The sequence below is a fragment of the Tenrec ecaudatus genome, chromosome 6, assembly GCF_050624435.1.
Source record: "Tenrec ecaudatus isolate mTenEca1 chromosome 6, mTenEca1.hap1, whole genome shotgun sequence".
Taxonomy (NCBI): Eukaryota; Metazoa; Chordata; class Mammalia; order Afrosoricida; family Tenrecidae; genus Tenrec; species Tenrec ecaudatus.
The window spans coordinates 110725409-110750801 of record NC_134535.1 but is presented as its reverse complement, the minus strand read 5'-3'; the positions used below and the strand labels follow the sequence as shown (position 1 = coordinate 110750801).

The 25393-nt window shown below is 38.5% G+C and overlaps 1 protein-coding gene across 1 annotated transcript in view; it reads left to right on the top strand.

The window, feature by feature from the left end:
- Positions 1–25393, top strand: part of PDE3A (phosphodiesterase 3A) — a 332782-nt gene that overhangs the window by 200030 nt on the left and 107359 nt on the right. The window lies entirely within an intron of this gene.

The window sequence follows — 25393 nt, the reverse complement described above, 5'->3', positions numbered from 1 at the left end:
TTTATTGAGTTGGCACCTGGAACGGGTTAATTTAGGTCCTTGAAAAACAAAACCAAGTGAATGGATTTTTTTTGGTGAAAAAATGTAACAGCTAAGATGATATTTTTGTCATTATCAAGTTTATTGATAAATTGATACTTTCCTCCATTGCCATCAAACCTGTTCTGACTCATAGCTGTCCTACAGAACAGAGCAGAAACAGTGTGTTCCGAGACAGACAGCTATGTCTTGGGTTGAGCCGCCAGCTGTTAGCTAAGCAGCCGAGCATGGAACCACTGTGCTATCATATACACGACCCGATTAAATTAGGATTGTCGCAACAGAATTTATATTCTACATTCTGTCTTTCACTCCAAATTCTACATCCCCATTTTGCTCTGACAACTGCCCCTCTGCACACATTATGCACCAGAATTTGAATGGTTCCATGCAGCTAGGTAGGTGTCAAATGTGCGAGTAATGTCTGGTGAGTGCTTTGTGATGCTCATCCAATAAGAAGTACAGATGAACACATTAAGGAACTACACAGTTCTGTGGTTTCTGTGTATTGCCATCAAAAATATTTTGATAGCTAAAACATGCCGAAAAGCATTGCACATATGTCCCTTCAAAGTAACGCAGTGCTGTATTTTCTTAAAGTTGTTTAAACTATAGCTTGTTTAGTCACCAAATATGTATCATCAGACTTGGATTGAACACTCTGTCAATATAAATTGGAAAACAAATCTCCCCCAAATTCAACATTGCTGTGATAACTGTAACCATGAACACGCAGAGTAGACATGAAAACTATTCTGAAATTGCACATGGATAGAAAGCTTCAGATTTCGACAAACACAAAACAATATTTTCTTCATAAACTGGATTATACTTGAAAGTCCAAAGTGTTCCGTAAGCATAGAAATGAAAACACACTTGCTTGAATTACCATCACAAAGGCATCATAGTTTTCTTGGATCGTGTAACTAATAGGATAGCTGTTCTAAATGTAGAATTATTTTGTCTTATTTGACATCCTCAACTCAAGGAAAAATTATCAAGGCAAAAAGCAAATCACACATACATATATCAAACAATAGCAGCAAGAAGATTTTTCTTTGAAAATTCCAGGTAGATAAAGTAAGCAACACAATACCTATCTCTACTTAAAATAACAAAGAAGACTTTATATTTATGTTCTAGATATGTGATCCCGTCTCAGATTGCATGAGTAATATATCTAAAGTCTTTCAGCACTTCAAAGAGAATTTCAGGAATGCTGGATTTGAACACAAATACCAATATTTTATTAATACTTAAAGTTATCGCTTTAATCTTATCAGAGTTTCGTTTGATTTGGGTAGGACAGGGTTTTAAGCATTATGAAGCATGCATAAAGAGTCCTGGTGGCATCGTGGTTATGCGTTGGGCTGCTAACTGACAGGTCAGCAGTTCAAAATCACTCGCCACTCTGTGGGAGAAAGATGAGGCTTTCTACTTTCCAACAGTCTTGGAGACCCAGAGGGGCCATTGTACCTTGTCTATAAGGTTGCTGTGAATCAGAATCGATGCATTGGCAGTGTGGTGTTTTTTGTTTTGTTTGTTTGTTTAAAGCATGATTAGGAGGCCTGGTGGTGTGGCGGGTTATACCTTAGTCTGCAGATCCTCATGTCAGTAGCTGGAAACCGGCAGCCACCCCATAGAAGAAAGATGTAGTTTCTACTGCCATAAGCAGTCACAGCCTCGGTAAACCACAGGGGCAGTTCAACAGTGTCATGGAGGGTGACCATGAGTGGGAATGAGCTTGGTGGGAGAAAGTTTGCATTCTTTAAAGCGCTTCTGCAGGGCCTTCAAAAGGTTCATGGAAAATTGAATTTTAAAATTATGAAGCCTTTCCATAAACTTTTGAAGCCTCACGGTACTATGTGGAGACTACGATGTCTTACACGGAGGGAAGGCCAAACGACGAAGTGAGTCCTTTCAAAAACCTCACACATTGCAATTGAAAAGAGAGCAATACTTTATATCGAATCCACATATGAACAGATGGTGTGATGCAATATTAAATATATAAACGAAGTCTGATGGGGACTCCCACAGGAGTCTGTATTTCTCCTTTGTAGAACTTGAAGAACGTCTTAGAGCTGCTAAGACGGATTAAGGTTTCAGAAACACAAAGGGGGCAAAGCGTGAGTGCAGACCTACAGCGTAAAGTGTTCCAGATCTGTCTGCATGCGTGACAGGTTTCTTTACAATTACTTTCTGAACACCTACTGGATGACAACTGTTGCAAGGGTTGCTGGAAAGAAAGCAGAGAGCATCGTGGGTGATAGAGTACTAGCAGGAGGGAAGTGAGGAGAAGGTTTAGAACTGGGGACTTAAAGCATGAATGCCATTCCCACAAACCCCTTTAGAGGCAACCCGATGAGTTCCTTTTACGCAATGTTAAGTGAGAAAGAGTGATGCCAATCTACGGATTAGGATGCCTTTAGTGAACTCTGAACAGGGAGGAAATACACACAAAGAAATCAAAGCACTTACGTAGGGTATCAAGAAAACATGGTTCTCAGTTGTCCAAAGGAAAGTTCTATAAACACCGCGCAGACAGAGTTAAAGGGAATAAAGTGAATACTGTTATATACACAATCCTGCAATAACTGTGAGTGGATTTATGAATAAACATATAGGTTGAAGGGGTAAGAGATGGTGAGTAGGCGTATACCCACACATTTATACAGGGGTGCCAGGAGATATTTGTGTATGGGTACTTACGTTTGCTGTAAATATAGCAATGGAAATAGTGGAGAAGACAAAGCTAGGACAACATCTTAGACATACTAAATACCTTGAGGGACGAGCCTCTCAGGGCTGGAGTCTTAGAACCCTGATCTCCAAGGTCAGCAAAGTCAATTGGCACAACAGAGTTTACAAAGACAATGCCTTCAGCCTTCATGAATAACTACTGATGTCTTCAATGCCTGTGAGTCACCATCTAAGGTGCAACTGGAAGCAATTAGCCAAATGGGCTAATGGGCCATGTGATCACAGGTCTCCCTGACCCTGAGGCCAGAAGAATGAGGTAGATGATACCTGGCTACTACTGTCTGAACAGGATCACTTTAGAAAGCCCTGGATTGAGTGGGAGAGAAATATGGAGCAAAACTCAAATTCACTAAAAAAAATTAACAGGGCCTGTGGTCACCCTTTAGGGCTGAAAATAAGCTACCCGTATGTGTCCATTTTCGCCAAACAATCGATGCTTAAAGAAAACAATCATGCCAGTGAGGTACCTAAGATTAACCCAGCAGCCTTGAGGTCTGTAGAGTGGCATTTACCCAGGGGCAACATTCAGAAGGAGCACTTCAGCACAAACTTTTTTTTTTAATTGAGGGTTCTTCTAGCTCTTATCATGATCCATACAGATATCCATTGTGTCAAACACATCTGTACATGTTATCATCTTTTCAAAACATTTTCTTTCTACTTAAGCCCCTGGCATCCTCTCCTCATTCCCCCTCCCCACCCCTTTACCCCACTCCTCCATGTCCCCTTGATAATTTATAAATTATTCCTTTTTTTACATGTCTTACACTGACCGCTGTCTCATTTCACCCACTTTTGTGCTGTCCATTCCCCTGGAATGGGGGGGAGGGGCATATATTGATCATTGTGATTGGTTCTCCTTTACTTCCCCACCCGCCCCCCTTACCCTCCTAGTATTGCTGCTTCCCTTATTGGTCCTGAGGGGTTTATCTGTTCTAGATTCTCTATGTTGTGGGCTCTTATCTGTACCACTATACATGTTCTGGTCTAGCCAGTTTTGTAAGATAGAATTGGGGTCATGGTAGTGGGGGAGGGCATGGGGGAAGCATTAAGGAAGGTTGTGTGTTTCATCTGTGCTATACTGCACCCTGACTGGTTCTTTTCTTCATGTGGCCCTTCTGACAGGGGTGTCTAATTGACTGCTGATAGGCTTAGGGTCTCCACTCTGCCCTCCCCCTCATTCCATTGATAGGATTTTTGTTTGTTTGTTTTGTTTGGGTCTTTGATATTTGATACCTGATCCCATGGACACCTCATGATCACATGGGCTGGTGTGATTCTTCCATGTGGGCTTTGTTGCTTCTCAGCTAGATGGCCACTTGTTTATCTTCAAGCCTTTAACATCCCAGATTCTAAATGGTTTGATAGCCAGGCACCATCAGCTTTCCTCACCACATTTGCTTACGCACCCGCTTTGTCTTCAGTGATCATGTTGGGAAGGTGAGCATCATGGAATGCCAGTTTAATAGAACAAATTAAACACAAACTTTTACAGAGAAGTTCAGCAATTGCATCCTTACATGAGAACTATATTCACAGATTCTCTAAAGACAAGTTTTATTATTGTAGACGTGTGTGATTCCAAGATGGACGAAAATACGATACATATTTCCAATGCTAAAATTGCTTGAAATGTGTTCCTAACTCTAAGGCCTAAATGACACAGCAGACCATGTACTTTCATTCCTAAAAAGACTTAAAGGCCCTGGCATACAACATCGATTCAAGGAAGACTCCATCCATTATCCTTATGATATATGGAAATTGATATTGTTCAGCAGGTTAATTGTAATGAAACAGTGGAAGAATTTTTAAGAGAGAGTAAAAAGATCATTTGTAATTATAGCATGTTAAATATGAAAGGTCTATCTAAAAGTTAAAAAAAGTTTAAATTGTATTTTTTCTTGATCATGACATTTTCCTTTATGACATCTTCATTTTTACCTAAAATACAGTATTTATTATGAAATAAGCTTTATTTATTATTATAATAAATAAGCTTTATTATATAAATTTATTATATAAATATTTATTATATAAATAAGCTTTATAAGCTTTATTTATTATTATAATAAATAAGTATTTATTATAAAATAAACATCAAAACTGAAATAGCAGCTCTTAAAATTAAAATTAGTAAAAATCAATTTCTCAGTATAGGAAATTTACAGAATTTTCTGTCAATTGTAGAAGCAATTAAATTAATTGACTTATTTTCCTTATAGAATATGTGGTATCTTCTTTTTGTAAAAATTGTGACTTACAGTAAAACATTAATGCCCTGCAGTCACTAAAAGTTTCATGATGTATTTCCCCTGAATGCACTAAAATGGCATATGTTGCTTGAGTTCAGTTGCTGATAATACAGTTAGATCATGGATCACTAAAATGCAGGTGTGAGTGTGTGTCTAGCTGTCCCTGATGTATCTTGTTTTAAACATAACTATAATATTATACAACCCATGGTTACATATTACTCACATATCCCATTTTCAGGCATGAGTAAGCAGAGGAGGGAACAGAGTTCAGAACCACCCTCATCTACCTCACTTTGAGAATGTGTTTTGAACGTGAAGAAGTGGTGGGATATAGAAATTAAGAAATAGTGCAAGACAGAATAAACAAGTCTCTTGGAGGAATTTTTTTAATGTCTAAAGAAACAGCTAACAATGGAAGGGAGTGAAATTTATTTTTATGCTAAAGTGAGATGTCTTTTAAAAACCCATGAGGGTGGGTGGGTAGGGGATCAGGATAGAGAAGAACATTCTGAAAATTCATAGAATGGCCTGAGTAAGAACTGAAAATTATAGTATAGGTCAAGGAATGGGACTGTCCATTCTTCCACATGAATCCGTTTTTTCACCTGTTAATGTGTTTTGCTCTTTCCACCCTATAATCCGTCACCACTCCTCAACTAAATTCAGAAAAGCTGGCCACATACTGAAACACACTAGGACCAGCTGCTCTTAAGTTCCTAAGTTGAGTCTGACTCCTGGCATCCTGATAAGTGTCAGTGGGTCAGAGTGGAACTGCTCTCTGTGGAAGATTTCCCAGATTGTCAGACAATTTCTCTTTGTTTTGGAGGAGTTTCTATGTGGACAGGAACCTCCAATTATTCACTTAACAAGCAAGCTCGTTGACCATTTGTACCACCCAGGGACACCATTCTGAAACAAGCCTCAGGATACAGCCAGGAGAACGTCCAGATGAAGGAGCTTGAGGAACAAAGTGGAGCCACTACTATAGAAAAAGAGAGGGAGAGGGAGAGGGAGAGGGAAAATGAGGAGCTGATACTAAGGGCTCAAGTAGAAAGCAAATGTTTTGAGAATGTTGATGGCAACAAATGTACAAATGTGCTTGACACAATGGATGCATGGATGGATTGTGATAAGAATTGTATGAGTCCCCAATAAAATGATTTTTTTTAAAGAGAGAGAAGTTAGGGCAATAAGCATTCCTAATTAAGCAAAACATGTGATGGTAAAGGGTTACCACATGGAGGCCACATGAACTATAGACGTAAAAAAAGAAAGAGAAAAAAGAGAGACTGAAAAGAAATAGATATTAGAAAGAAAGGAATGTTTTACGCCTGGTTTAGAGAAGAGAAAGCATGTAATAGCATTGAGGATGTAATAGTAGAAAACTTTGAAGGGTAGAAAAAACCATAGAGTACAAGTTTCATTGCTGTCCATTTTAAGTATCAAGAGGGAGGGCGGGACCAGCAACAAAAAAGTCTAGTAAAAGCAGGGAGTTGTCTCCAATGTGAGTGAGCAGTCAGCAAGAGATAGTTTAATCTACGTTGCATTGAATTGTAAAGCAGAAATATATGTCAGTCATTTTTATAGCTTTTAAAAAGTCCAACTAGAGGAAAACAAATTTAGCCTTCAAGCATCATATAATGTCATCTAAAAGCAGCCTTAGGTTCTAACATCAAAAAATAAATAAAATTGAATTTAAAAGGCATCATGGTTTAGGGTCCCAGGCTGTTCATATTAATACCCTTATCAGAAGATAGTTAAGCTCGCAAGTCTTTCCCCCAAGGTGCTCAAGAAATAAATAATTTTCTCAAATTTGCATAGTCTTCCAGAACTGTATCATATGTGCTTATCACAGGTAACAACATACATATTTCAGATCAAATCTCTGTATAGAAAATGCAGATTGTGTTTCAACTCGATCACTCCAACACTTAATTCCATATGACTGTTGTTTAGACTCACCAAGGGGTTTTCATTTAGATTGGCTTATTTCACTCTATTCTAAGTAACTCTCTTATCTAACCCAACTTGTCATTTTAATTACATCTTCATCACTGATTTTTCTTTTTCTATTTTTTAAACTGTATATCCCAAGGAGTAGCTCATCCATATATAGGAAAGATACTAATGGCTAAATAAACTTTCAGCAGCATGAAGAACTCTTTATTTGGCAGTATTCCTGGCAATACCAAATGAAATCCAGACTGATATCCTGAGAAGGAAATCTGACACACACACCCTTTAACCTCTTAGAGAGAAGTTTTCCAATGATAAATTAAAAGAAGCATTAGAAAATTGTTCTCATTAGATACTCAAAAGTGGTAGGAAGTAATTTCAGGGAGTAGAGAGTTAACATTTAGTTGAATGTCTTACGGGAAAAAAATAATAACTTTGTGAATATATAAACTCCTTAACATTTAAATGTAGCAGGAACCAATAGTTCTTTTTTATAAAGTTTAATTACTTAAGACTACTTATTGAAAAAATAACTATTTTTGGTAATATATCTAGTCCTCAAATGATTGCTGCTTTTCTTTTGATGAACAGATTCTCACGTTTGCATTCCTAAATGATTTTCAAACAAATATGATTTTTTTAAATGTATGTACCAGCCACTGATACCAAACATGAAGAAATTGAACATTTTTACCAACTTCTGCAGTTTGGCACTGACCAAACGTGAAACCATGATACACTGATAATTACTGGTGATTTCAATGAGAAAGTTGATAAGTTAAAAGGATCAATTGTTGGAAAATGTGACTCCATGATAGAAATTATAACAGAGATTACATAGAGAATTTTGTCAGACCAGTGACCTACGCATTGGAAATATCTTTTCTCTGTAATGTAAATGACAATTATGTACATGGACTTATGTACATGGATCTCACAGGATGGAACATACAGGAATCAAATCAACTCCATCTGTCGAAAGAGATGGTGGAGACACTCATAATCATCCGTAAAAACTGGGGTCCATAGTGAAACTCACCATCAATAACTCTTGTGCAAGTTCAAGTTAAAACCAAGAAAAGCAAAACAAGTTCAAAGAGCTAAAGAACAAACTGAGTATCTGTCACTTGGATTTAGAGACCATCTCAACAACAGATTTGAAACCTTGAACACTGAAGACCAGGCGAACTATATGATGCAATCAATGCTACCATATTTGAAGAAAGCAAACAGCAGGAAGAAAAGACCAGCATGGGTATCAGAAGTGAATGAGATGTGCTTCAACAGCGAGCAACGAAAACAAAAGGAAGAAATGATGACATCAAAGAGCTGACCAGAAGAGTGGCTCGAAGACACACAGTATGATCATGAACCATGCAAAGACCCAAAGCTAGAACCCAAACAGAACATGCTCTGCTTGGCCGTCCCCAGCACCCCTGCCGCTACCAACCAGATTCAGTAGCAACTTCCTTGGCAGGGCTGTGCTAACCAAAGTTTACCGACATTGTAGTGTCCCCTGGGAAGAAAACCTCTGGGACCACAGCTTAATCTCCTTGCTGTCCTTATTGTGTGCCCTTGGCTTGATTCTGACTTGCAACTGGCTGCGACATTTTAGTACAGAGTTGAATGGCCCCAGAAGGTCTCTAAGGCTGTCATCTGTACATAAGCACACTGCCACTTATTTCTCCTTCCCAACAGCTGTGAACTTGAATCACCAACCTTTTGGTTAGCAGCCACGCACTTCACTAAGGCACCACCGGCCTCCTTCTGCTGTGCATCTAGAAGATAGTAAATAAGTATTTAGTGCCTAACAATGACACTTCATTTTAGGAAAAAGGGAAAAATGCTTCTATAAACATTTATTCTTCCAGGCTTTCAGGCTTCATCTTTCAGAATGTAAGCAGCAGCTGTAAAGAATATATTTATTTAATTGTGCGATAGCTTACTCACAGTACAATCATGCCCTAGAAAACTAGAGAAAACAATCAGTCTTTCCACAGCAAAATGACTCAGAGGGGCAGCCAGGGAGAGAATGCGGCTCTCTCCAGGCAGTGGTTGTGTGGAACATGTGTTTTTAGTGAACTGATAGATGACCTTGAGCACGTCACTCTCTATTAAAGGTTCTGGTCTCTTTAAAAAAACATCAATGAGCAGGAATCAAACAAGTCTACAGAAATAAAAGGGGAAATTGCCGTCGGCATTCATGCTTTTTATTTTTTGTCTCCTCCATGTTTATCAAGTAGTAGACACGTTTAATGCTTATTGAATGACCCTCTTATCCTGGGGACTACAGATGTCACTCACATGACATGTGCACTGCTTTTGTTCTTGCCACACCAGCACCCTGTGGTTCTTCATGTGCCTCAAAACAAAGCCGTGAAAGTAACAGCCATGGATAGAGGTGTTTATCAGCAGGAGCTTTAAATAGCTTAGGCAAGAGTTAAATTTACTAAGTTAATACAACCATACTTTGAAAGGAATAAAAGCAATAGTAATACCTATTACTTTAAACCATAGACAGTTTATAGCCATTTTTTTTCAATTTCAGCATTGGTTTCTTTTTAAGCAATCTTGATAAACACATTAAGATAAAATGATGAATATATTGATAGAGTTATTTGCATATAATTTCCTATACATAATGCACCTAGCCTGTCAACCAACTTTTGGAACTCTGAAATTTTTGCCACCCACTTGCTAGAATCAAAGGAAAATATATGCTAATTTCAGGGTTATTCGTTTTATGTTTGATTTGCAACAGCTGATAAAGGGAAATGATTTTTAACTGAATTTCAGCAATCTATGGCATAGAGTAAAATCATGTTCTCCAATTGTGAAAACACTATAAATGAGAAATACTGTGCTGGACTTTTTTTATTTTTACTCTAGTTACAGATAAAACTGTGATTATGGTGAATATAATCAGATTCTTGTAGGAGACATAAAGATCAGGATATATGGCCTAGAGCAAATCCTCAGAGAGGTGAAGGCCAAAGCAGAGTTAGAAGCTTAGCTAACTGCAAAGCATGACATAAGGCAAAAGATTGTGGGAAGTGATTTATCCTTCAACATGAACCTGGACATCTATTTTGGTGTACCAACAAGAACAAAAATAAAAATGCAGTACCTTTTGGGATGACTTCTAGAACTTTGGGGAGAGACCATATTTTTATTTAGGATCATATTAATACATAACCAGGTCTTATTTATAGGCAGTGATTTCTAATATAGAATTATAATTTTATTTATAGTATAGGCATTACTATAATTTTATTTTACCCATACAAATGAGCCCTTTATTCATTTAGACATTTTTCCATATATTGCATAAATGTTTGTGTTGGTGATGCATAGCCACATTTCTATCTTATGATAAGGTTCTTCATAATATATCACCTCCCTAGATAAAATCTCAAGCAGGATTGATTTCTCAGGGAATGTTTTTGTTTTATTTTGTTTTCTGCATCAACATCTAAAAACCAAACTGCATCAGCTTTGACTCAAATCCAATAGTCCAGAGGAATATAACTCTAAAATTATAAAACTAAGAAGCAGCAGTGCAAACTGGAAAGAAAGAATGGGTAGGCAGAAAGCAAACAAACAAACACAGGTCCCGGTTCACCTTCCTTGACTTATTGCTTCACTTCTTCGGAGCTCAGCTTCCTGTGTGCTGAGCCTTGCCGAGTCACATACACTCTAACAATAAATACGCAGAGACATGGACGAGTCCACACGAACTGCAAACCAGCTACCGAGAGGTGGGAAAATCGATTGGGATTATTTGTGTTTGAGATGCTCCATTCCCCTTCCTTAACAGACAAAGAAAAGGGCCAAGTGAAGTGATGGCTCCTTAACATCCCTTGCACAGATGCATGCTTTCTTCTTCTTAAGTTTCCTACTGTGAAAACAGTGATTGTTAGGAAGTTCTCGTCTCATCGGCGGTGAAGGGAGTTTCCCATTTAGCATTGAGTGCAACCATCATATAAACGGAAGCAACCCGAAGAAACGGGTGCTGATGATCACAAAACAGAATCCTGGAATGACAGAGCTCTGAGTGAACTGAAATGATCTCAAAAATACAGAATCTGTGTTTCTTGTCAAGTTTGATTTTCTAGATCACAGAGTTGTTATTTTGTGGTGATGTTTTATGCAAGGACCAGTTCTTGGAACATTCTGAGTGCTTCAGATGAGTTGGTACTTATTGGAAACCTGCAGGTTATCAAACTTGAATCAAGAGAGTTTGCTTGCCAATTCTGGGTTCTATGTTTAGATGAGCCGGGGTGACCACTCACACTTGGAATTTGTACAACTACTTCCATTTTAGAGTTTTGTAGTCGAGTTCTTTTCTCCTCACGTTAACCCCAAGTCTACAGAACATTTTTTTACATACAATACCATTGATACACAAGTGCGTATGCAATTCAATATATAGATGGATTTGGAAGGGAAAAGACAGCCTCAACATGCAATTGTGGGTATTGCAATAGTTGGCATAGGAATTTCAAAAGTAATGGAAAGTGGTCAGTCGGGAAGACCAAGAGGTGCACACATATGTAAGAGCCTCTAGTCTCAAAGGATTGATGACAAAGGAGTGGAGAGACTTTCTTTGTAAAAAATGATTCCAAAGAGGCCCAGGAGGGAAGTGGCTTGTACGTCGAGAAAGGACTACCTGCCAAAGCCAGGTGAGGACATAGGTATTGCAGCCCATTATTGCTGAGGCTAGAAGCACATGTGAAAGCCCTTTGATTCTCAGGAAGATTATTCAGGAATTTGGCATGCCCTCTCATCAGTTTTATTCCGCGAGGTTACACATAAGTTTACAGTCACTTGGTGCCACAACTTGTTACTAATTCTCAAAAGACTACCTCAAAATTTGGGGTTGCTTGCTGCATTTTAATTTTATTTTTAGGCGTTTCTTTTTATTTTCTAAGTATGTGAATTTTAAGTACTAAAAGTCGCCCTTTCTTCTTGATGGCGAAGTGTTATCTCTGGATATAGAAATATTTTAGCCTTGCAAAATAGCATTAGTTCAGAATTGAATCTTATTTTATACCGACTACAGCAATCTAGAACATGATGACTTTTCAATAAATATTTCAAAAGTAAATGAAAAGAATGTAGATTTTGTGAACTTAGAGTTTATTCAAGTTAGTTTGACTAAATGAGTAGATCTTTAAGAAATGTCTTTTCATCCATGATAAGATAGAGACACTATCGAAAAGCTAGTGATATTATTTCTAGAGTGTAACAAAATGTTTTCTCCTACTAAGCTTTGCTTTCTGACAACTCTGCATAAATATACAGGCAAAGTGAGAGTCCCTCACTTTCAAGTTCACGATACTGTATTTTAAGACAGCATTTCATTACACTGGATCTAAGACAGAATTTTCCATGTTGGCATTAATAAAGGGGAAGCTAATATTTCAATAGGTACTTCTCTGTATAGGAATATGTTTCCAATTCTATGGCCCATGTAACTCCTTCCTCCCTTCCTTTTTGAGGTAGTTAGTTTATTGTGCCAACCTGGGTGATAAACACATGTGGGATTAATTGAAGGGGGAGAGATAAATGGCTCAATGAGCCTCGTCTTTCTTGTCTCTCGCTCTTTGATCATTGGAGCAGTGTGCGGCTGCCTTGCTTGTTCTGTGCCTCAATTTGCAAACTACACTACCTGTGAGACACATAACCGGTGGACTGTGTCTCTGTAATTTGAGGTCCCTTTAAGACCTGCTTTGCCACACAATTGGAATTTACATCTCTTGAGCTGGGGACTGACTGTTAGTGACCTGCCTTCCTGTTTGCTGCCTGTGCCATGATAGCCTGATTCTCTGTACAGAGGACTACCTGCCAGCCCTCAAGACTTGAAGGACTGCAAGTGTCTCACAACTCTCTCGTGGGAGTGAGTTGCACTGAGCCATTTGTACTGCTTTATAATCGAACTGTTCATTTCTTGTATTATATATCTATCTCTCTGTATATAATTTAACTGTTCATTTCTTGTGTTATATATCTATCTATCTGTATAAATATATATATATAATTATTAGCAATCTGGTTTTGTCTCTCTAGAGAACCCTGTCTAACACACTTTTCTTCTTTCCTATTCCATTATCACCGGGCTTTTTAACTCCAGGAGCAATCTTGGTTACACACCTCAATTATCTGTAATTTCTATAACAACTTTAATAAAAACTTGTTTTTAAGCCCTGTCACTATTTTTGCTATTTATTTGGCATGAGACCAATGGAACAAACTGAACTTGGCATTGCTATTTCTGTTTTAAAAAGAAGGGAATATATAATTTTACCATGCATCATAATTTGATCTTGGCACTGGGACCTTTGTTTATGGAAAAAGACAGGAGAGGGAAAGGCATTATTTTAGCTTCACACGGTAAATACTCATACCAAACTGAAATTTTCTAGAAAAATTAAAAATGGGATATTTTTCCTTATTACAATAAAATTGCTACAAACTCCATGAAAACTTTAAAGCAAGAAGTCACCATTAACCTCTTTTCAAAAAGTAAAATTGTATGTTTAAATGACTCACAAAAAACTAGACACTCATAACAATGTTTAGAGTTTAATCAGTTTGTAGCCAGGCGTGAGTAACAGAAGCCTTTTATCTGCATCACAGAAGTTATTTCCTGCTGGTCGACTCAGGCCTTAGTATGAAAGCATGGACACTTACTCAAAAGGTGACAGCCAACACGTAGTCAACCTATCATGTAAGTGATTTACAGGCATGATTATTATTTAATTTAAAACATTCACTGTCTTTATCCAAGGAAATCTCTTTCAAACATTAAAAGGAAAAAAGAAAATAAGTAATATCTATGAGGTAAGTGTCATGGGGAAGTTCTATTTCCCTCATTTTTATATGCCATTGGTCTTGGCAACTTTCATTGGTAGATGCAGAATTGGGATGTAAATAACTTTTCCAGAATTAACAGCATATTATATATATTATGGCTATAGAAATATGACATGTTGACATTTGTTAAAATAAATATCATATCAAATATTTGAGACCAGTTTGGGGCACTATGGGATATTTCACACTTGGTAAAATACAATGCACAAAGAAATATAGATCCACTATTTAGATTTAATAGGGATTAACATCTTTCTATATTTGATTAAGATTTTTTTTCTAATTGATAGAGTCTGTGAATTTCAGTTAGATAATACAACTCTTCCTTCATCACCTAGTTATGATAGTCACATTTGCATATATATAATATTCCTTACCAAATAACATATGGCTTGTAACACATTGCCTTATTAAGAGACTGTCCTATTTAATACTTTTGTCAGTGAGTAACATAGGCAAAAGAATACCAACTTACATTTTGACGATAAAATGTTGGTTGTGTAACTGATATGTCAATAACAGAATGAAGATTTAGAATATTTTCTTTACATTTCAGTTAAAATATTAAACTAACAAGATAAAACAGAAGAAATGGAGTTGAGATGTTAGGAAACTTTCCATTTATATATTTATGATATCTGTATATACAATTGAAAAAAGTATTGCATTTAATTCTGAGCAAGCTTTCATGAAGAGTATTCAAAAGCTGATGAACTTCCAAAGATCATCATCTGTAGCAATTATGTCCTGTCAGATACAGATGCTTAACTTATAGAAGCAAACATGCTTAACTTATAGAAGCAAACATGCTTAACTTATAGAAGCAAACATGCTTAACTTATAGAAGAAAACATGCTTAACTTATAGAAGCAAACATGCTTAACTTATAGAAGCAAACATGCGGAGCTGCCAGAGTGGAGAGGGGCGGAATGCAGGTCGCTCTGACAGAAAATGAGGAAGACATTTGTGGCCATTTAAACTTGTATTTAGAAATGGAAAGTAAATTGAGAAAAAAATGAAGTGAGACATTCATGAATATAAAGTTGTTTAAATGATTTTTATGTTAGTGGTATACCATATAAAATTAGATGGACTAACTTCTTTACTATGAATATTGACAAATTGTCCAAGACACTGAAATCTTGATCTTCTAAATTAGTGTACAGCTCAATGCGACTCAGAGAAAATGCCTACAATAGTGCCCTTCGTTTGAAGACAATTTCCAAATGTAAGCACACTATAAATTTTAAATCAGATCTGAACATCATAGAAGATAGCCCATTTCCTGTGGGAAAGTTAAAGTATCATAGTAATTATTCCCAGGGATTCTGGTGAGATCCATTCAGTATCACTTAGGGAGTTTGCCAAAACAAATTCTTGGATTCAACATATGAAAGATTCTGATTGACAGAGAAGTGAGACTCTTCCATTTGACAAAGTTTCCATTAGTAGAATGGATTGTGAAAGGATTTCAGTGCCAACAATTATTCCCCTGGGACTCAATCTCCCTGAAACTAGGAGTGTAGCTTAATTTCTTTGATGCTCTGTGCTTGTTAACATACAAAGTTGGAGAGAGTGTATTTCAGATTTGCCTTGCTTATTCACTAGTATTCATGACGGGTCATAGAATAATAACAGTAAAGGGTGGTAACGAAGGTATGAGAGCAAAAATAAGAATATTGACTACTGGAAATGACAGATAAACAGCATTTCAGATTGATAACGGTTTCCCTCTTTCAGTCTCTCAAACCTAGGTAGCAATGTGGCAAGACTCCATTGAGAGTTCGTTACGTTGGGTTCTCTGTTTCAGTGATGCTTCTGGAGTTCTGTGGTACATGGCTGATTGCATGGCCCTATGTAGTCCATCAAGTTTACTTCTAAACTTTATGCTTTTGGTAGTTGCCATTGAGTCCACACCAGCTCATGATGATCCCAATCTACCTATCAAAATAAAAGATTGAAGTGTCACTTTATAATCTTTAGTCTAGAAATCTTCATTTATCTATAAATTAACAGTTTCTCTCTCTCTCTCTCTCTCTCTCTCTCTCTCTTTCTCTCTCTCTCTCTCTCTCTCTATCTCTATCTATCTATCTGTCTATCTCTGAATTTCCCCTGTGCTGGTTGCATACTTAGAGTTTTTAAGGTCCTGTGTTAAAATTTATGAAAGGATATAAAAATATATAATGTCTTGTCATAGTAGCAGAAAGCACTATGTGTTGGTAAAAATATCATTTGAACAGAAGAGTCATTTATATGTAAGGATTGCATGTGGTTTCAGTTGTTTGGACCAGAAATTTCCTAATATTTGAATTTTGTTGTCCAAGCATATATTTTATATTTACATATTTTTGTAAAATATGTACAATAAGAAATAACATTATATCTTTGACTCCTTTAAGGGGCTTCAAAAATTCACACAAAAAATTCCCTTATCCCTTAATGCCATTTTCATGAACTTTAAAAAAAAGCCTCCTATTTTATTTTCTGGTGACTATCATTAACAGTCTTAGTGACTATCCTTCAAGTCTCACCTTAGTAAACTTGCATGCTGGTTCATCTTGCTTGATTGGGTTAAAATGCTGAGTTAGAAATGCCTTGTGACTTTTGTTTCATTTTGAAATTTCTTTTTGCTTCTTGTAACAAGAGAGAAAAGATTCGACTTGTTGTTGTCAGGTGCCATCAAGTCAGCTCCAGTCCATAAGGACCCTATGCACAACAGAATAAAGCACTGCATGGTCCCGCGCCATCCCCACAACTGTTCTTATGTCTGATGCCAACGATGCAGCCACTGTGTCGCTCCATCTTATTGAGGACCTTCCTCTTTTACGCCACCCTTTCTCTTTACTAAGCGTGATGTCGTTCTCCAGGGCCTGGTCACTGTGGACAATATGCCCAAAGTATGTAAGATGAAGTCTTGCCAGCCTTGCCCGTAAGGAGCGAGCACTCTGGCCTTCTCCTAACACAGACAGGTTTGTCCACGGTGTTTTCTATATCGTTCTCCAGCACAATTGAAATGCATCTCTTCTTCTTTATGGTCTTCCTCCTTCAGTGTCCAACTTCCACATGGATATGAGGCAATGGAGAGTACCATGGCTTGGTAGCTAAATTAGAATATTAAAAATCTAGTGCCAGTGATACAGTTGATGGAAACTGCGACTGATTAAACCATTCTTTTCATGAAAGTCATACTCTCGGGTTGCAGACCATGCTATGACACATGTAGGACATACAGAGCTGCAAAGAGTAGGGCTATGTCGGACTCCACAGCTCTATTTTTGCCTCTACCCAGTAGTGTTGCTATCAGGTAAGGATTAGGTTGCTAACTGCAAGGTCACTGGTTCAAAGCTACCATCTATTTCATTGGAAAAAAGAAAACCTTGGTGACTTTGAGCTGACAGCCTTCCTGGCTTCCAGCCCAGAGTCAAACCACTGTGCTATAGTCTGCTCCTGTAGAGATTTACAGTCATGGAAACCAGGGCCACGTAGAGCAGTTCTAGCCGGCCCCATAGAGTCACTAGGAATTAGAACTGATTCAACAGCAACAGGTGTGGGTGTTTTGATGCTCTCCTACCTGTCAACATGACGACATATGTGTAAACAGCACGGGATCGGGCAGTATTTCTTCCTGCCGTTCTTAGGGGTGTTGTAAGTCAGACCTGACTCCACAGCCCCTAACAACAGTAACAACATCAGGGATACTATTTTCGGTGTTTTTTCGTTATCTGTCACCAGAATACTTTTAAAATCTGATTTATCACCTATGTATAGAAAACATCTTCTTAGATCAGTAAAAATGAATATTCTTAAACTGATGTTAAGTACAATCATTTAAAATAAATTGTTTTGTTAATGAGCTGCTAAGTCTTAAATTTAGATAGAAACATAAGCCTGGATTTTAATGAAGATAACAAATTTAATGTCTTCCAAGTTTAAATGAAGTCAAATTTTGCATAACAGGTTTTCCAAGCAACCTTACAAACGTGCAGGAAATAAACCTTTCTGAGTTGCTTTTCTAACAAAGATGGTAGTTTCAGCCAACAGAAATATGCCCTGGTATTTTCTGCTGCCAAGCCCCACTTACATAATTTGATTTATTAGGTAGAGTATATAGAAGTTCCATTCCAAACCTGTGCTGCTGTCTAACCTTTCCATTTTACTACATGTGCACCAGGGCCGTTCAGGAGGATAGTTTATTTAGGAGAGAGTAGACATTACTTCTGAACCTGGGCTCTTGAAGACCTCTAAATGTGCTACAACTTTTAATCTAACCAGTAGTATCCCACTGAATTAAAATGTGTGATGCCTAGTCCACGTTGGGCTGCGATCTGCATGGTCGGCAGTTTGAAACCACCAGTTGTTCTAACGGAGAAAGACATGGCTTTCTCCTCCCGTGAAGAGTTAAAACCTTGGAAAATCACAAGGGCAACGAGGTCACTAGGAGTCAGCAATCACTCGAACGCAATGAGCAGTATTCTTAAAATTGCACATTTGCCAAAGCAAAGGGTTATAGTTAAGTTTCCATGGAATTTTATGAAAGTACAAATTTCTGAGTATAGTCCTACAGATTCTACTATAATGAAAACAGAAAGTCGATGTAGTGGTTAAGAAATGATCATTGAAATAATCCATTTCCCAGCTCTACCACCGATGGTAGATATGATCTTAAGGTGATATCTAACCTCTGGTAGCAGCCATGATAGCTCATCTGGAAAATGTGATGTCTGCTTGGTGATGTTCTGAGGATGAAACACATTGTAAAGTATGAAACCGAAAAGACTGTCTAGAATAATGTAGAAGTTCTCACCCAACGATAACGGTTAAAATGCTTCTCACTCGGTCATGACTCCCACCTCTGCTCGTTGTTCTTATTAGGTGCCGTCAATCAGTATCTATTCATCCCAACCCTGCGGGAAACAAACACTACCTGTTCCTGTACCCTACACTCCTAAAGCGTGTTACGTCTGAGCCCATTGTGGCCGCCCCTGATGCCGCCATGACCTTTCATCCAGGGCCGTCCTCATTTCTCACTGACCTTTGACTTTACCAAGCATGATGTCATTCTCTAGGGACTGCTTTCTTCTGCTACCATGTCCAAAGTATGTGAGACAATAGAAGGAGTCCCTTGCTCCCAAGATGACCTCCTCTCACCGTGGAAACCTCCTGACCATGCACTGTTCTTATTCGTTAAGGCCACAGAGAACCACATGGTCATCATCCACGTAGTCCTAAATCTTAAATTAATAGGAACTTTCTGTTTTTTTTTAACAATTTATTAGGGGATCATACAACTCTTATCACAGTTCATACATATACATACATCAATTGTATAAAGCACATCTGTACAGTCATTGCCCTAATCATTTTTTTCTCCTCTTTTCTTTTTTTACATTTTATTAGGGACTCATACAACTCTTATCACAATCCATACATATACATACATCAATTGTATAAAGCACATCCATACATTCCCTGTCCCAATCAATCTTAAGGCATTTGCTCTCCACTTAAGCCCCTTGCATCAGGTCCTCTTTTTTTTCCCCTCCCTCCCCTTTCCCCCCTCCCTCATGTGCCCTTGGTAATTTATACATTGTTATTTTGTCATATCTTGCCCTATCCAGAGTCTCCCTTCCCCCCCTTCTCTGCTGTCCCTCTCCCAGGGAAGACGTCACATGTGGATCCTTGTAATCAGTTCCCCCTTTCCAACCCACTCACCCTCCACTCTCCCAGCATCACCCCTCACACCCTTGGTCCTGAAGGTATCATCCACTCTGGATTCCCTGTACCTCCAGCCCTCATATGTACCAGTGTACAGCCTCTGCCCTATCCAGCCCTGCAAGGTAGAATTAGGATCATGGTAGTTGTGGGGAGGAAGCATCCAGGATCTGGGGGAAAGCTGTGTTCTTCATCGGTACTACCTCGCACCCTAATTAACCCATCTCCTCTCCTAGACCCCTCTATGAGGGGATCTCCATTGGCCGACACTTGGGCCTTGGGTCCCCACTCTGCACTTCCCCCTTTATTTAATATGGTATATATATATATATATACACATATATGTACATATACACACATATACACATACATACACACACACACATATATACATATACACACACATCTTTTTTTTTTTTTTTGCATGATACCTTATACCTGGTCCCTTGGCACCTCGTGATTGCACTGGCCGGTGTGCTTCTCCCATGTGGGCTTTTTTGCTTCTGAGCTAGATGGCCGCTTGTTCACCTTCAAGCCTTTAAGACCCCAGACACTATCTCTTTTGATAGCCGGGCACCATCAGCTTTCTTCACCACATTTGCTTATGCACCCATTTGTCTTCAGCGATCCTATCATGGAGGTGTGCAACAAAGCCCACATGGAAGAACACACCAGCCTGTGTGATCGAGTGATCCCGAAGGGATCAGTTATCAGGCATCAAAGAACAAAAAATCATATCATTGGCTGCACACCTCCATGATAGGATCGCTGAAGACAAATAGGAACTTTCTTACCTTTCCTTTTTATTAAGCAGAGAGGGCAAAATATCTCAGAATCATCTTTCTGCTTAATGGAAGATCAATTATTCCACTGAAAACATTGCTGAGAACTTGCCATTACACACTTTCCTTGATAAATGAGAGAGGACTCGCTTTATAACTGAGCTCTGAAATGGACTATCGTCCTTTCCTGTTTTTACAAATGTCATGGTACATGTTATTGATTGAGTTGTCTCTGACTGTATGGCTGAGATGCTATTTGCCTGCTTTTATGATGCCTGCTGCTCAAGGAATTTAGGAGGATGAATATAATATTATACATAAAATATTCCTCAGCTCTTTTCAGAGTAAATGCTAAATTTTAATGCCCTATATTTTACACAACGAATTATGTCAGAGTTCTCCTCACTGAACATCGACTTTTGAAACTGACATACTTTTTACTTGGCACCAAAATAATGTAAAACTAAATAGGTTTCAGCTTATTGAATTGCTATCTAATTATTTCATTAGAGCTAATATATTATTTGAGAACAAGCTATAAAATTAATTGGTTAAGTTACCAAAAAACCCTCAAATTAAAGACAAGAAGGAAAAATAAAACTGATTTAATAAATAATGCAGAAACCCAGTATTAATATAATTGTGGAAAACTTAACTCAATGGGGTGTTTTGTTGAATAAAATTTTGTTATAAACTGATTAATCAGGCAATATAAATTTTCCCCAATATTTTTTAGTAGGAATAATGTCATCTCAAGAAAGGCACATGTTTGCAATCCTTTAGTTGGTTATATGGTACACAATATGAGGTGGCTTCATATTTTGTGGAAAATGAAATTTTAAAACAATAGGATTCTTCCATGAACTTTTAGAAGCCTCAATATGATATCATTTAATATCATATATAATTATTAATGAATATTAATATGCACATATATTAGTCACTTTAATTAATTGGGGATGTCTATGGAGGTTTATAAACTTGAAAAATATTCTTTTCCTATCTCATCTGTTATATTACAGCCCAAACCAAATCTAAGTCTGTTGCCACTGAGTCGATTCTAACTCCTAGAGACCATACATAAGTGCGTTTCCAAGGCCATCGTTATGATGGGAGCAGACAGCCCCACCTTTTCCAACAGAGTGGCTGGGGAGTTTGTACTGCTCAGCCGAGCAGTTGGAAGACCTACCCGTAACCCATTGCACCACCAGGCCTCCTGTTCTATACCAGCCACCGAAACCAAACTGACTGCCATCAAGGAAGTGACCCTCCGTAGGCTTTCTGAGACTATAAATCTTTACCAGTGCTCGCAGGAGCATCCTTCTCCTGCCAATCTTCTGGTGGATTTGAACCACCAACCTTGCCATTAGTAACACAATGCTTAACCCATGGCACCCACAGGAATCCGGGCACCTTTGTTCTGTCACAAGGTCCTGTGAATGTAGTTGTTTATGCACTGCTCTGAATCACAGAGAGATTCTTTCACCTTCTAATCTTCGTTCAATCATAAATTATTTGACTTTGACAAATGAGTTCTAATTTCATATTAATCTCATCATTTCTCTTAACTGAGGAAAATTTTTCAGACATATAATGAAAATTAAACTCATAAAACTATCTAATAAAGTGAAGGCATCATTTACATATATTCTATAAGTCAGAAAACACATGAAGAAAATATTGTCATCTCATAACTTTAAATTTTATTTTTCTAATATATGCTTGTAAAATGAATCACTTAAATTTTATCATTAGATATCTTGTAGTTTTCTAAGTACAGTTTTAGGTTAAAATATTAGTTGTGCATTCTTGAGCAAGGAATAGTGTTAGTGGTTAATTAAATTGTGAGCACTAGTTCATAGACTATAAATTTCATGTTAAATGCTACATTAGCAGGAAATAGTTAAATGGCTAAAATAAAGATTTGAACATCCTGAAATAAAGGCAGTACTGTATACAAGTTAATGAAAAACAGAGGATGAGCAGTTTGGCAGAAGCAATAGGATCTCTGAAAAACAGGAAATAAGAGTTGCCTCAGTCTTACATAATAATATAAAAGGACTGAGCCCTCTAGTAGCAGCACCAGCAAGAGGACCTGACTCTCTCCGTATTTAAGACGTCAGACACCAATGGGAGTGTATTAGGCAATCTCCATTGTAAATCTACATAATTTGGAGCTATTCATAAATATTCAATTTAGACGTAGAAGCTAGTTTTCGTGCCCGTTGCCTCCAGATATAATGAAAACGTGAAATATTTATTCCTCGTTACCCTCATGCTCTTATCTGCCCATCGCAACTGTCTATTTTTTCAGATGAAATGTATTCAATTTTAGAAACCAAGATTTGACAAACCAGATAGGATTTACAGAGCTATGCAAAGAACTAAAAGAGGAAAAATGGATAGAAATTCGATGGCCGTATGTTTTCCAGTTATATACTAGATCTTGGAATTTCGACTCAAGCATAACTCTGCAGCCAATTATTTGTATTTTCTGTTAGACTAATTGTATACATGTTGTGACACAAATATCAATATTCTAATGAGTGTTCTTTGTCTCATTTGTGCTGAAGTCAGTAAGCACAAGGATGAATTGACCATAATTCTCGCACATGGCATTTTCATGTGCCTCGTATGCATGCGGAGGTGTGATATGGAGTGCAGAAGACCGGATGCATTTGAATGGTGGCGCTGGGGAATCCTATGGAAAATACCACAGACTCCTAAAAGGACAAACTGGCTGTCTTAGAAGTACAGGCAGAGTGCTCCTGAGAGGCAAGGATGGCAAGACGTCACCTGACTTTGGACCTACTGGAGTAGGGCATCATGCTTGGTCAGGTGGAAAAGCAGCCACAAAGAGGAAGGCCCTCCGGGACACGGATTGGCACCGTGGCTGTGGCTGCTGGCAGAGGCACGGGAGCAGCTGTGTGGCTGCCGCAAGGCCGTGCCGGGTCTTTTCTGCTGTGCAAGTGTTGCTATAGGTGGGAGCCGACTCGGCAGCGGCACCTACAAGAGCAACGTCACGTTTGTTGATTTACCTCCTACTTGCTTACTCTCTTAGTTTCCTATGGTATCCTGGTTTATCCTTATAAATAAGCTGAGCCCATACATGTTTTGTCCTCAACAACTTAACATGTCCAGGTGAATAAGTAGTCGTGTCATAGAAAGTTATATGAAGTCATTTCTCAAAAATTTTTACATGGTCCCTTTTAATTCAAGAGATCTCTAAATGAAGGGGGCAGGGGATACGCCTCTCCTGGCCAGCAAATTGGCATCTTTATGCATGTGCAGGTGCACTGGCACTCACACGGGCAACGTGGACAGTCTTGGTTTCAGAGGACTGCCGTTACAAAATGAAGGAGTAGCAGCATTGGTTACAAGAAGTAGATGGCTTTAAGGAGCAAACAACAAGTAATGTTCTTATAGTACTGGAGTCTAGAAGTCCAAATCAGAGTCTTGGCTCAGTTAGTTCCTCTGAAGGGCTTTGAGAGGGGAACAATCCAGTGCCTCCAACCTTGCTTCTAAAGGCTGCCAGCAATCCTTGGCTGTTGGCACATCCTCCAGTGCTATCTTTCTCCTGGCTGTGATTTTCTGCATGTCTCTCCTGCCCTTCCATAAAATTTTACTCAGATGGTATTAGGACTAAGACCCAACCCTACTCTGGTATGGCTTAACTGATATCTTTAAAGAAAGACCCTTTTCTTACACTATGACACCATCCCAATTATGTGGGTTAGGACATCAACATATGCTTGCCGGACACATTTGTAGCTGTAACAGACAGTATCTTCACGGTGCACACGATCATTTACAAAGGGAAGCAGAAATCATGTAGCACCAGTATCCGGAATCCATTCCAAAACCTCACATTCCACGAGTTCTCCTCCATTTCTACTCTGTCCTCCACAATCACGATGGTTTTTCTTGATTTGGTATCTTGGGTTTAACTGATAAGTAGATGGTTAGAACGACCAGCCACTTGACGGGAGAAGGGTGTGGCAGTCTGCTTCTGTAGCAATTTCAGGCTCAGAAAGCCTTTTCAATAGTTCTATTCTGCCCTAACTGTCCTGAGTTCGTTTCTTGTGAGTTTGGGTGTTTATTTAGTATGCTAGGGTGGTACACCTTTTTAGTAGACCTGCCCCCTGAGCTGTGGGAGTAGGCACCTATCTGTATTTCTCTGGGGCTTCTGAATCCACCTGCAGAGTTCTTTCTGATCTGCTTTGTCTTCGTGACCATTAGTGAAAGAGGCATTAGGAAACACGCACCTCTTGGGGACTGAGCAGCTTTATTTGATCACTTCTTGCCTATAGTTCTTTAAAAGTTAAAGTGTTGTGTTCAGTACTGAACAGTGTTGGCTCTTTTGGTAATTTGACCCTGTCTAAAACATAACTGATCATTTGGTGGATTCCAGGAGGTTTTGTACGTTAGTGATCACATCTACAATCTTGTTTTGTTTTCTGAATAGGTTCCTTGCATCTGGTATATTTTCCTGTCTTTTCTGGTCTCTAGCCTAAAGGTTGGTGGTTCTACCCAACGTCCACTTATTGGGCAAAAGATGATACTTCCAGTTCTGGTAGAGATTTACAGCCTCAGAAGCCCCAAGGAACAGTTCTATTTTGACCTTTAGGGTTACTCTGACTCAGAAATGACTTGAAGGCCCTGGACGTAGGATGTGGGTTTTATGCTGTTTACGCTGCAGTTGAGTTTAAATTCTGAGCACCTTGTTTACAGAAGGATATGGATGACAGTGAAAAGCCAAAATTAATTTGTAGAGCCTCACATGGATAAAGTCTCCATTGATCCTTCTGACCATTTGCCGAGGATGCAAATACTCTCAGGCAGCGTGCACTGGAGGCTGAATTATCTCCAGCTCACCCAGGAGCAATTTCCTTTGGGGGCTTGCAAGGCAGTGTTCTTGATGGATCTCACCTTAATCATGGCCATGTAGTCATGGGCCGTTCCCTGACTGCCTTGTTCTGAAGGCCCTGGACCAATCTTGTAAGCTCT